The sequence below is a fragment of the Coregonus clupeaformis genome, unplaced genomic scaffold (assembly GCF_020615455.1).
Source record: "Coregonus clupeaformis isolate EN_2021a unplaced genomic scaffold, ASM2061545v1 scaf0258, whole genome shotgun sequence".
Lineage (NCBI taxonomy): Eukaryota > Metazoa > Chordata > Actinopteri > Salmoniformes > Salmonidae > Coregonus > Coregonus clupeaformis.
In genome coordinates, this window is record NW_025533713.1 from 403,287 (window position 1) to 415,813 (window position 12,527).

The window sequence follows — 12,527 nt, forward strand, 5'->3', positions numbered from 1 at the left end:
AAAAATTCATTTGACTTGGTGAAAATCTGTTTTCTGAACGTAACTTGATTTACCACTTTTTCCATGTGGTTTCTTCCTTAACAGACTCCATGAAATGATGATCTCTTGCTAAATATTTGGTCACATGATTAATTTTGTTTAGGGTTACCTAGAAACAAGGGTGGCTCAACCTTTGGATCAACTTACCCCACTCTCCCCTATTGAGGTACAGCCTTGTGGCCTCTCTGTCTGATGTGTTGAACCGTCATCTTTTCGTGCTCCCTACGTAGAGATGCAGGCCTGACTCAGCTGAGGCGTGTGTGTGTGTTGCAGCAGCTCTTGTTAATTGGAGTGTTATGCAGCGTTTGTTTGGTCAGTGGTATCAGGTTACTGATGAAGAGGCCAGGCCAGCTTCAATAATAGATATCACAGACAATGGAGTGCATGCATCCCAACCCAGCCTCCCACAGACCTGCCCCCCAGCCTCCCACAGCCCTGCCCCCTAGTCTACCAGCCTCCAGCTTCCTAGCCATCCAGCCTCCTGCCCCCTAGTCTACCAGCCTCCAGCTTCCTAGCCATCCAGCCTCCTGCCCCCTAGTCTACCAGCCTCCAGCTTCCTAGCCTACCAGCCTCCCTCCCTCTCTGTGATGTGGTTGCTACGTATTTTTTTATTTCCGCTGAATGAAGCTTGTTTGTCGTGAGTTAATTTGTGTATGTATGAATGGACATCAGACCATATTCTCTCTGTTCTCTCTCTCCTCCCCCCAATCTGTCTTCAACACATCATCATCCACTAGACCTGTGCGCATGAACACACCTTCCCTCCCTCCCTCCCTCCCTCCCTCTCCTTTATCTCTCCTCCCATTCTGTGGTGTCACTCTCTCTCTCAGTCTTTCTCTTTCAAACACACTGTTACACTTGCTTATCTAGAGCTTTGTCTCTCTCGCTCCTCTCTTGGATTTTCTAGTGCTTTGTCTCTCTCGCTCCTCTCTTGGTCCTGAAAACCTGTCTTTTATTTCCCTCTCTTCTTCTATCCCTGCTCTTTGAATATCTATTATGCTGTATACTGAGGACTAGACTGACCAATGACTTTCAGGTATAGTACTGTACCACTAGCTGTTGGTTTTCAGATATAGTACTGTTGGTTTTCAGATATAGTACCACTAGCTGTTGGTTTTCAGATATAGTACCACTAGCTGTTGGTTTTCAGATATAGTACTGTTGGTTTTCAGATATAGTACCACTAGCTGTTGGTTTTCAGATATAGTACCACTAGCTGTTGGTTTTCAGATATAGTACCACTAGCTGTTGGTTTTCAGATATAGTACTGTTGGTTTTCAGATATAGTACCACTAGCTGTTGGTTTTCAGATATAGTACCACTAGCTGTTGGTTTGCAGATATAGTACCACTAGCTGTTGATTTTCAGATATAGTACCACTAGCTGTTGGTTTTCAGATATAGTACCACTAGCTGTTGGTTTTCAGATATAGTACTGTTGGTTTTCAGATATAGTACCACTAGCTGTTGGTTTTCAGATATAGTACCACTAGCTGTTGGTTTGCAGATATAGTACCACTAGCTGTTGGTTTTCAGATATAGTACTGTTGGTTTTCAGATATAGTACCACTAGCTGTTGGTTTTCAGATATAGTACCACTAGCTGTTGGTTTTCAGATATAGTACCACTAGCTGTTGGTTTTCAGATATAGTACTGTTGGTTTTCAGATATAGTACCACTAGCTGTTGGTTTTCAGATATAGTACCACTAGCTGTTGGTTTTCAGATATAGTACTGTTGGTTTTCAGATATAGTACCACTAGCTGTTGGTTTTCAGATAGAGTACCACTAGCTGTTGGTTTTCAGATATAGTACCACTAGCTGTTGGTTTTCAGATATAGTACCACTAGCTGTTGGTTTTCAGATATAGTACTGTTGGTTTTCAGATATAGTACCACTAGCTGTTGGTTTTCAGATATAGTACTGTTGGTTTTCAGATATAGTACCACTAGCTGTTGGTTTTCAGATATAGTACCACTAGCTGTTGGTTTGCAGATATAGTACCACTAGCTGTTGGTTTTCAGATATAGTACTGTTGGTTTTCAGATATAGTACCACTAGCTGTTGGTTTTCAGATATAGTACCACTAGCTGTTGGTTTTCAGATATAGTACCACTAGCTGTTGGTTTTCAGATATAGTACCACTAGCTGTTGGTTTTCAGATATAGTACTGTTGGTTTTCAGATATAGTACCACTAGCTGTTGGTTTTCGGATATAGTACCACTAGCTGTTGGTTTTCAGATATAGTACTGTTGGTTTTCAGATATAGTACCACTAGCTGTTGGTTTTCAGATAGAGTACCACTAGCTGTTGGTTTTCAGATATAGTACCACTAGCTGTTGGTTTTCAGATATAGTACCACTAGCTGTTGGTTTTCAGATATAGTACTGTTGGTTTTCAGATATAGTACCACTAGCTGTTGGTTTTCAGATATAGTACTGTTGGTTTTCAGATATAGTACCACTAGCTGCTGGTTTTCAGATATAGTACCACTAGCTGTTGGTTTGCAGATATAGTACCACTAGCTGTTGGTTTTCAGATATAGTACTGTTGGTTTTCAGATATAGTACCACTAGCTGTTGGTTTTCAGATATAGTACTGTTGGTTTTCAGATATAGTACCACTAGCTGTTGGTTTTCAGATATAGTACCACTTACTGTTGGTTTTCAGATATAGTACCACTAGCTGTTGGTTTTCAGATATAGTACCACTAGCTGTTGGTTTTCAGATATAGTACCACTAGCTGTTGGTTTTCAGATATAGTACCACTAGCTGTTGGTTTTCAGATATAGTACTGTTGGTTTTCAGATATAGTACCACTAGCTGTTGGTTTTCAGATATAGTACCACTAGCTGTTGGTTTTCAGATATAGTACTGTTGGTTTTCAGATATAGTACCACTAGCTGTTGGTTTTCAGATAGAGTACCACTAGCTGTTGGTTTTCAGATATAGTACCACTAGCTGTTGGTTTTCAGATATAGTACCACTAGCTGTTGGTTTTCAGATATAGTACTGTTGGTTTTCAGATATAGTACCACTAGCTGTTGGTTTTCAGATATAGTACTGTTGGTTTTCAGATATAGTACCACTAGCTGCTGGTTTTCAGATATAGTACCACTAGCTGTTGGTTTGCAGATATAGTACCACTAGCTGTTGGTTTTCAGATATAGTACTGTTGGTTTTCAGATATAGTACCACTAGCTGTTGGTTTTCAGATATAGTACTGTTGGTTTTCAGATATAGTACCACTAGCTGTTGGTTTTCAGATATAGTACCACTAGCTGTTGGTTTTCAGATATAGTACCACTAGCTGTTGGTTTTCAGATATAGTACCACTAGCTGTTGGTTTTCAGATATAGTACTGTTGGTTTTCAGATATAGTACCACTAGCTGTTGGTTTTCAGATAGAGTACCACTAGCTGTTGGTTTTCAGATATAGTACCACTAGCTGTTGGTTTTCAGATATAGTACCACTAGCTGTTGGTTTTCAGATATAGTACTGTTGGTTTTCAGATATAGTACCACTAGCTGTTGGTTTTCAGATATAGTACTGTTGGTTTTCAGATATAGTACCACTAGCTGTTGGTTTTCAGATATAGTACTGTTGGTTTTCAGATATAGTACCACTAGCTGTTGGTTTTCAGATATAGTACCACTAGCTGTTGGTTTTCAGATATAGTACTGTTGGTTTTCAGATATAGTACCACTAGCTGTTGGTTTTCAGATATAGTACCACTAGCTGTTGGTTTTCAGATATAGTACCACTAGCTGTTGGTTTTCAGATATAGTACCACTAGCTGTTGGTTTTCAGATATAGTACTGTTGGTTTTCAGATATAGTACCACTAGCTGTTGGTTTTCAGATATAGTACCACTAGCTGTTGGTTTTCAGATATAGTACTGTTGGTTTTCAGATATAGTACCACTAGCTGTTGGTTTTCAGATATAGTACCACTAGCTGTTGGTTTTCAGATATAGTACCACTAGCTGTTGGTTTTCAGATATAGTACTGTTGGTTTTCAGATATAATACCACTAGCTGTTGGTTTTCAGATATAGTACCACTAGCTGTTGGTTTTCAGATATAGTACCACTAGCTGTTGGTTTTCAGATATAGTACCACTAGCTGTTGGTTTTCAGATATAGTACCACTAGCTGTTGGTTTTCAGATATAGTACCACTAGCTGTTGGTTTTCAGATATAGTACCACTAGCTGTTGGTTTTCAGATATAGTACCACTAGCTGTTGGTTTTCAGATATAGTACCACTAGCTGTTGGTTTTCAGATATAGTACTGTACCACTAGCTGTTGGTTTTCATTGGAACAACACTGCTCCTTGGTGTTGCTGATCACCTGTTGCTCAGACAGACCATTATCTGTTGGTTTTTGTATTGGTTTTGAGGACATTTACATTTATGTCATTTAGCAGACGTTCTTATCCAGAGCGCCTTACAGGAGCAATTAGGGTTAAGTGCCTTGCTCAAGGGCACATCGGCAGATTTTTCACCTTGTTGGCTCGGGTATTCGAACCAGCGACCTTTCGGTTACTGGCACAACACCCTAACCGCTAGGCTAGTTGCTTTCCCGAGAAGCAGTTATGTAAAATATTACAGTTAGTTGTGGAACTCGTTTGTTCTCCTGGAGGGGTATGAGGGTAATACCGAAAGACCATGCGGTGCAGTAACCTTCAGCTGCTGTACGTTTACATATAAACAAACACCTTTAAACATGTCCTGAGTCTTAGTATATAACGCTGTTAGTTCAGCCATATCTGGTTGTTGACTTTTACACGTTTGATAAAGTGTATAATAATCCAAATATATTTAAACTAGCTTTGTCGGACCCTGAGGTCTCTCTGTAATAGCTGGGAGAAATACAACAAGGTTTCTGTTTAAGTATAATAATAATATATACAAATAATTGTCTATATATTGCCAGGTGCAGCCATTCATATTCTGTCTGCTGCCATCCTATTGCCTACAGATGTCGGATCTTAATTTGATTACTCTTGTTGCTGAGAATTTTCCTGCACCGCAGAAAATGCAGATGAGCTTTGTGATTTACATACATTCACAGAACATCCACACTAACCTACGGTTATACTGTATAAACAGTATTGCACTTTTCATGTAGCCTACTTTTGTCCAGCTAATAGTCTAAAAACCGATCAAGCAACATTATGGACTAAATGTTCACATCCTGTTGCTGCAGGGTTATTTTGCTGTGACAATACTGGTCAAATTAAGATCCAGCATCTGTATATAGTGTACTACTTTACTCAGACTGGGGCTCTGGTCAAAAGTAGTGCACTATATAGGATATAGGGTGTAATTTGGGACGTAGACTTGCCTAACTCTTCCCACTGCTGTCAAATAGAGGAACTTATTCTGCTTTAGATGATTGACTGACTGAGAATATTCCGATATCGGGTTTGTAGTTGTTGTGTTATGTCAGTTGAAATTGCATATATGCCATTGAGTATACTGCCCTCTCAGGATACTGAGGCCTCGATCAGTTGTGAACTAACTCAGGGCCTGTATCCTAGGAATCCTGTTAAAATCAGTTTTAAGACAACAAAGAACTCCCAGCTCTGAGTAGGTTTTAGGATTATGTTAAGACACTGCCTAGACAAACTCTGAGCCAGGAGTAAAATCAACTCCTAAAAGTTTCTATCAGCTGGTAATCACGACAGTTGGAGGTGCCGCAAAGGAAAGATGGTGATGACGCTCATTGACATTGTTGCAAATGATGGGGAATAACCAATCATGATGAGGCATCGCCAGCTGTGAACTCTATAGCACGCTTCAGACAACCACAGTGAATGTGACTGTACATGTTGCAATGGTAAAACGTTTGGCATGCATAACCTTTTTTTAACCAATTCTGATGGTTGTTAAAAACCGAATTTTGATAATATTACCGTTATATCAACACCCTCGTAACTCCGGTTCAACAACCCTAAATCGCTTTGGCACAGTAGGCATCAAGTCACTTGCCGATAATGTTTGAAAGGTCTATAATTTTCATCGAACACAATCAAAGTTAACATAAGACCTAGATGCCTTCAATTACCCAATTTATAGGCATGCCAAATTTAGACATATTTTCTAACAACGGGATATTGCGCTCCAAAGAGAACTTCAAATAACATGATGTAGGTTGATTAAATAATCGAAATAACAATATATGGTTATATGTAAGTGTTTACAAGCAAAAACTAAAGCAGGAAGTACCAGTGACTCGCTCAATACGGAAGTGGTCAGATGAGACGGATGCTACGCTACAGGACTGTTTCGCTAGCACAGACTGGAATATGTTCTGGGATTCATCCAATGGCATTGAGGAATACACCACATCAGTCACTGGCTTCATCAATAAGTGCATTGACGACGTCATCCCCACAGTGACCGTACGTACATATCCCAACCAGAAGCCATGGATTACAGGCAACGTCTTCACCGAGCTAAAGGCTAGAGCTGCCGCTTTCAAGGAGCGGGACACTAATCCGGACGCTTATAAGAAATCCCGCTACGCCCTCAGACGAACCATCAAACAGGCAAAGCGTCAATACAGGATTAAGATTGAATCCTACTACACCGGCTCTGACGCTCGTCGGATGTGGCAGGGTTGAAAACTATTACTGACTACAAAGAGAAACCCAACCGTGAGCTGCCCAGTGACGCGAGCCGACCAGACGAGCTAAATGCCTTTTATGCTCGCTTCGAGGCAAGCAACACTGAAGCATGCATGAGAGCACCAGCTGTTCCGGACGACTGTGTGATAACGCTCTCGGTAGCCGATGTGAGGAAGACCTTTAAACAGGTCAACATTCACAAAGCCGCGGGGCCAGATGGATTACCAGGACGTGTACTCAAAGCATGCGCGGACCAACTGGCAAGTGTCTTCACTGACATTTTCAACCTCTCCCTGACCGAGTCTGTAATACCTACATGTTTCAAGCAGACCACCATAGTCCCTGTGCCCAATGAAGCGAAGGTAACCTGCCTAAATGATTACCGCCCCGTAGCACTCACGTCGGTAGCCATGAAGTGCTTTGAAAGGCTGTTCATGGCTCACATCAACACCATCATCCCGGATACCCTAGACCCACTCCAATTCGCATATCACCCCAACAGATCCACAGATGACACAATCTCAATTGCACTCCACACTGCCCTTTCCCACCTGGACAAAAGGAACACCTATGTGAGAATGATTTTCATTGACTACAGCTCAGCGTTCAACACCATAGTGCCCACAAAGCTCATCACTAAGCTAAGGACCCTGGGACTAAACACCTCCCTCTGCAACTGGATTCTGGACTTCCTGATGGGCCGCCCCCAGGTGGTAAGGGTAGGCAACAACATGTCTGCCACGCTGATCCTCAACACTGGGGCCCCTCAGGGGTGTGTGCTTAGTCCCCTCCTGTTCACCCTCGACTGCATGGCCAAACACGACTCCAACACCATCATTAAGTTTGCTGACGACATAACAGTGGTAGGCCTGATCACCGACAACGATGAGACAGCCTATAGGGAGGAGGTCAGAGACCTGGCAGTGTGGTGCCAGGACAACAACCTCTCCCTCAATGTGACCAAGACAAAGGAGATGATTGTGGACTACAGGAAAAGGCGGGCCGAACACGCCCCCATTCACATCGACGGGGCTGTAGTGGAACAGGTTGAGAGCGTCAAGTTCCTTGGTGTCCACATCACCAACAAACTATCATGGTCCAAACACACCAAGGCAGTCGTGAAGAGGGCACGACAAAGCCTATTCCCCCTCAGGAGACTGAAAAGATTTGGCATGGGTCCCCAGATCCTCAAAAACGTATACAGCTGCACCATCGAGAGCATCCTGACTGGTTGCATCACCGCCTGGTATGGCAACTGCTCGGCATCCGACTGTAAGGCGCTACAGAGGATAGTGCGTACGGCCCAGTACATCACTGGGGTCAAGCTTCCTGCCATCCAGGACCTCTATACTAGGCGGTGTCAGAGGAAAGCCCAAAAAATGGTCAAAGACTCCAGTCACCCAAGTCATAGACTGTTCTCTCTGCTACCGCACTGCAAGCGGTACCGGAGCGCCAAGTCTAGGTCCAAAAGGCTCCTTAACAGCTTCTACCCCCAAGCCATAAGACTGCTGAACAATTAATGTAAATGGCCACCACCCCTTTGTTTTTACACTGCTGCAACTCACTGTTTATTATCTATGCATAGTCACTTTACCCCTACCTACATGTACAAATTACCTCGACTAACCTGTACCCCGCACATTGACTCGGTACCGGTACCCCCTGTATATTGCCTCGTTATTGTTATTTTATTGGGGGGCGGCAGGTAGCTTAGTGGTTAAGAGCGTTGTGCCAGTAACCGAAAGGTTGCTGGTTCTAATCCCCGAGCCGACTAGGTGAAAGATCTGTCAATGTGCCCTTGAGCAAGGCACTTAACCCTAATTGCTCATGTAAGTCGTTCTGGATAAGAGCGTCTGCTAAAATGTAAATGTATTGAATTACTTTTTATAATTTTTTACTTTAGTTTATTTAGTAAATATTTTCTTAACTCTTTCTTGAACTGCATTGTTGGTTAAGGGCTTGTAAGTAAGCATTTCACGGTAAGGTCTACACCTGTTGTATTTGGCGCATGTGACAAATAAAGTTTGATTTGATGTAGCTTGATCATATAGAAATACCTTACAGCCTTTTCCGCCATCTCCATGGTGACTGTTTATCACATAGTATACGATAACTTCATTGTCCATTTACCAGACCTGGGATAACTATAGTTTTAACTATGCTTTGCGGAAAGTACCTTTTTTTTTACGGGGGAGGTGACTACAACTATTTGAATACAGATCCCAAACGAATGACTACTTTTTAAAAACTTTTGAATACAGATCTGAGAGATCATCTACCTTTTAAAAAATATATTTGAATACAGATCTCAGTAAGTGACTACTTTTCAGAAACTATTGGATTGGCTGCTTTCAACTAACAGCAAGGCTGTATCTGGAACTGCATGTTGAAGGTAGAAATATAATGAATACAACACAATCTCCTATACTATTCCAATCTGACAGTCATATTGGATCTACACTATGTATTTCTATCTGAACATTCTGTAAATGTCCATTCTCCTGAATATCCATTTCCCCAGGTGTACACAATAAAGTCAAACCAATTAACCAATTATATTTTGTACAGATGAGGATACATTTGGTGTGACACTCAACTTCTGTATGACTCTTTCAACATGCCACTAAAAAGGTTGAAAGCTTCAATTAATTTAATGATACCTGAAAATACTGCAGAGAAATTCAAAGCCATTTGCAAACATTGCAAACAGCAAGTTAGATGCTTAGCAAAAAAACAACTTTGGGAATGTCTTTGTCCATCTGAGGATAAGTGTTTTTGTTTCAAACACACACTGTGCCATCTATAAAGGGACAGTTTACTCAGAATACAAACTAACATGATTTTCCACCTACCTTACTGTTAGCATTCTCAGTAACACTTAACATTAAGCTGTTCTTGTGCCTGTGTAATAAAACTCTAATTACTTTGGAGCAACATGTTACATAATACTTTGGTAATAGCATTTTAATTTTTGTAAGAGGAATAGTGACTGTTCCTTATTCCACTGAGGTAATAACTCCATTACTATGACATCATAAAGACATTTACAAAGTCCCATGTGACAACGATGTTGCTATTGTAAACAATCAAATTTACTACACATGTATAAGAACTTGATGTCAAGTGTTACTGAATGACCTTATGTCACACTCATTGTGAAAATATATGTTGAAGCCGCAAAAGTGGTCTACGTTGTTGAAGTGATTCCATGTCCCTCGTGGATTTAATTCTAGGCTATATTAAGATTCATACCTGAGAGCCCTCCGAACCATGTGTTTATGATTATATATTTATTCAACTGACTGTTTTCAAATAATGCATATATTCAAATAGAGAGGTATTCAAATACCTTCAAATATGATTTGTTTTTCTGAGACCTGTATCTGAGACCTGTATCTGAGACCTGTATCTGAGACCTGTATCTGAGACCTGTATCTGAGACCTGTATCTGAGACCTGTATTTGAATATCAGAGAAACTAGTTGCCTTTAGTTGAAACTCTTTATAAACTGTATTCGACTACCTCGAGTATTTGAAAAGTTGGTATTTTCAAATAAACTACGAAATACAACTATTTTCTGCCCAGGTCTGGTTGGTATTACCACCATCCCCTCCTCCATCCCATCCCCTCCCCAACCCTAACCCCTCCTCCATCCCCTCCCCAACCCTAACCCCTCCTCCATCCCAACCCTAACCCCTCCTCCATCCCCTCCCCAACCCTAACCCCTCCTCCATCCCCAACCTTAACCACTCCCCTCTCCTCCTCCCTCCCCAACCTTAACCCCTCCTCCATCCCCACTCCCCTCTCCTCCTCCCTCCCCCTCCCCAACCCTAACCCCTCCTCCATCCCCAACCTTAACCACTCCCCTCTCCTCCTCCCTCCCCAACCTTAACCCCTCCCCTCTCCTCCTCCCTCCCCAACCCTAACCCTCCCCTCTCCTCCTCCCTCCCCAACCTTAACCCCTCCCTCTCCTCCTCCCTCCCCAACCTTAACCCCTCCCTCTCCTCCTCCCTCCCCAACCTTAACCACTCCCCTCTCCTCCTCCCTCCTCAACCCCTAACCCCTCCCTCTCCTCCTCCCTCCCCAACCTTAACCACTCCCCTCTCCTCCTCCCTCCCCAACCCTAACCCTCCCCTCTCCTCCTCCCTCCCCAACCATAACCACTCCCCTCTCCTCCTCCCTCCCCAACCCTAACCACTCCCTCTCCTCCTCCCTCCCCAACCCTAACCCTCCCCTCTCCTCCCTCCCTCCCTCCCCAACCCCTAACCCCTCCCCTCTCCTCCTCCCTCCCCAACCCTAACCACTCCCCTCTCCTCCTCCCTCCCCAACCATAACCACTCCCCTCTCCTCCTCCCTCCCCAACCCTACCCCTCCCCTCTCCTCCTCCCTCCCCAACCATAACCACTCCCCTCTCCTCCTCCCTCCCCAACCCTAACCACTCCCCTCTCCTCCTCCCTCCCCAACCCTAACCCTCCCCTCTCCTCCCTCCCTCCCTCCCCAACCCTAACCCCTCCCCTCTCCTCCTCCCTCCCCCAACCCTAACCACTCCCTCTCCTCCTCCCTCCCCAACCATAACCCTCCCCTCTCCTCCTCCCTCCCCAACCTTAACCCTCCCCTCTCCTCCTCCCTCCTCCCTCCCCAACCCTAACCCCTCCCCTCTCCTCCTCCCTCCCCAACCCTAACCACTCCCCTCTCCTCTCCTCCTCCCCAACCTTAACCCCCTACCCTCTCCTCCCTCCCTCCCCAACCTTAACCCCTCCCCTCTCCTCCTCCCTCCCCAACCTTAACCCCCTCCCCTCTCCTCCTCCCTCCCCAACCCCTAACCCCTCCCCTCTCCTCCTCCCTCCCCAACCCTAACCCCCTCCCTCTCCTCCTCCCTCCCCAACCTTAACCCCTCCCCTCTCCTCCCTCCCTCCCCACCCTTATCCCCCCCCCTCTCCTCCTCCCTCCCCAACATTAACCCCTCCCCTCTCCTCCTCCCTCCCCAACCCTAACCCCTCCCCTCTCCTCCTCCCTCCCCAACCCTAACCCCTCCCCTCTCCTCCTCCCTCCCCAACCCTAACCCCTCCCTCTCCTCCTCCCTCCCCAACCTTAACCCCTCCCCTCTCCTCCCTCCCTCCCCAACCTTAACCCCTCCCCTCTCCTCCTCCCTCCCCAACCCCTAACCCCTCCCCTCTCCTCCTCCCTCCCCAACCCTAACCCCTCCCCTCTCCTCCTCCCTCCCCAACCTTAACCCCTACCCTCTCCTCCTTTACATGCAATTCATGTACAGCTGAAATAAAAGGACTGTAAATGTTTTCCCATCAGTTTATGTTTGACAACCAATTGACCGCATTTGTGTATTTGTACCATGGTGCTGCAGTAGTAACGTGTGTATAAATGTTAAAGTGAATTAATTAATCTTCATAACTCCTTAACGATCATGCGTACTTGCGTCAAGTTTATAATTGCGTACTGCATAGGGTATAAACGACACAACAGACCCTGTTAACTGGAGTGATCCATATTAAATGATACAACAGACCCTGTTAACTGGAGTGATCCATATTAAATGATACAACGGACCCTGTTAACTGGAGTGATCCATATTAAATGATACAACAGACCCTGTTAACTGGAGTGATCCATATTAAATGATACAACAGACCCTGTTAACTGGAGTGATCCATATTAAATGATACAACAGACCCTGTTAGCTGGAGTGATCCATATTAAATGATACAACAACCAGAGTCCAGTAGATTCCTCACCTCTGAATCACCTCACTATTTCTCCCTGTATGGTTTCCATGGCGATACCTCCTCCGTTTTCACAACAAATCATCAAACACAACCGCTACATAAAAGAGCTTTCTGTC

General features: G+C 44.1%; 1 protein-coding gene across 5 annotated transcripts in view; it reads left to right on the forward strand.

Annotated features, from left to right (window-relative positions):
• LOC121583629 (polypyrimidine tract-binding protein 3-like) overlaps positions 1-12,527 on the forward strand; it is a 116,357-nt gene that overhangs the window by 51,437 nt on the left and 52,393 nt on the right. The window contains exon 1 of one of the 5 annotated variants that reach the window (XM_045214447.1): positions 891-1,075. The exons of the other annotated variants lie outside the window; for them this stretch is intronic. The gene's annotated coding sequence lies outside the window, so the exon portion shown is untranslated. Of the gene's footprint in view, positions 1-890; positions 1,076-12,527 lie in introns of those variants that run through there. 5 annotated transcript variants of the gene reach the window in all.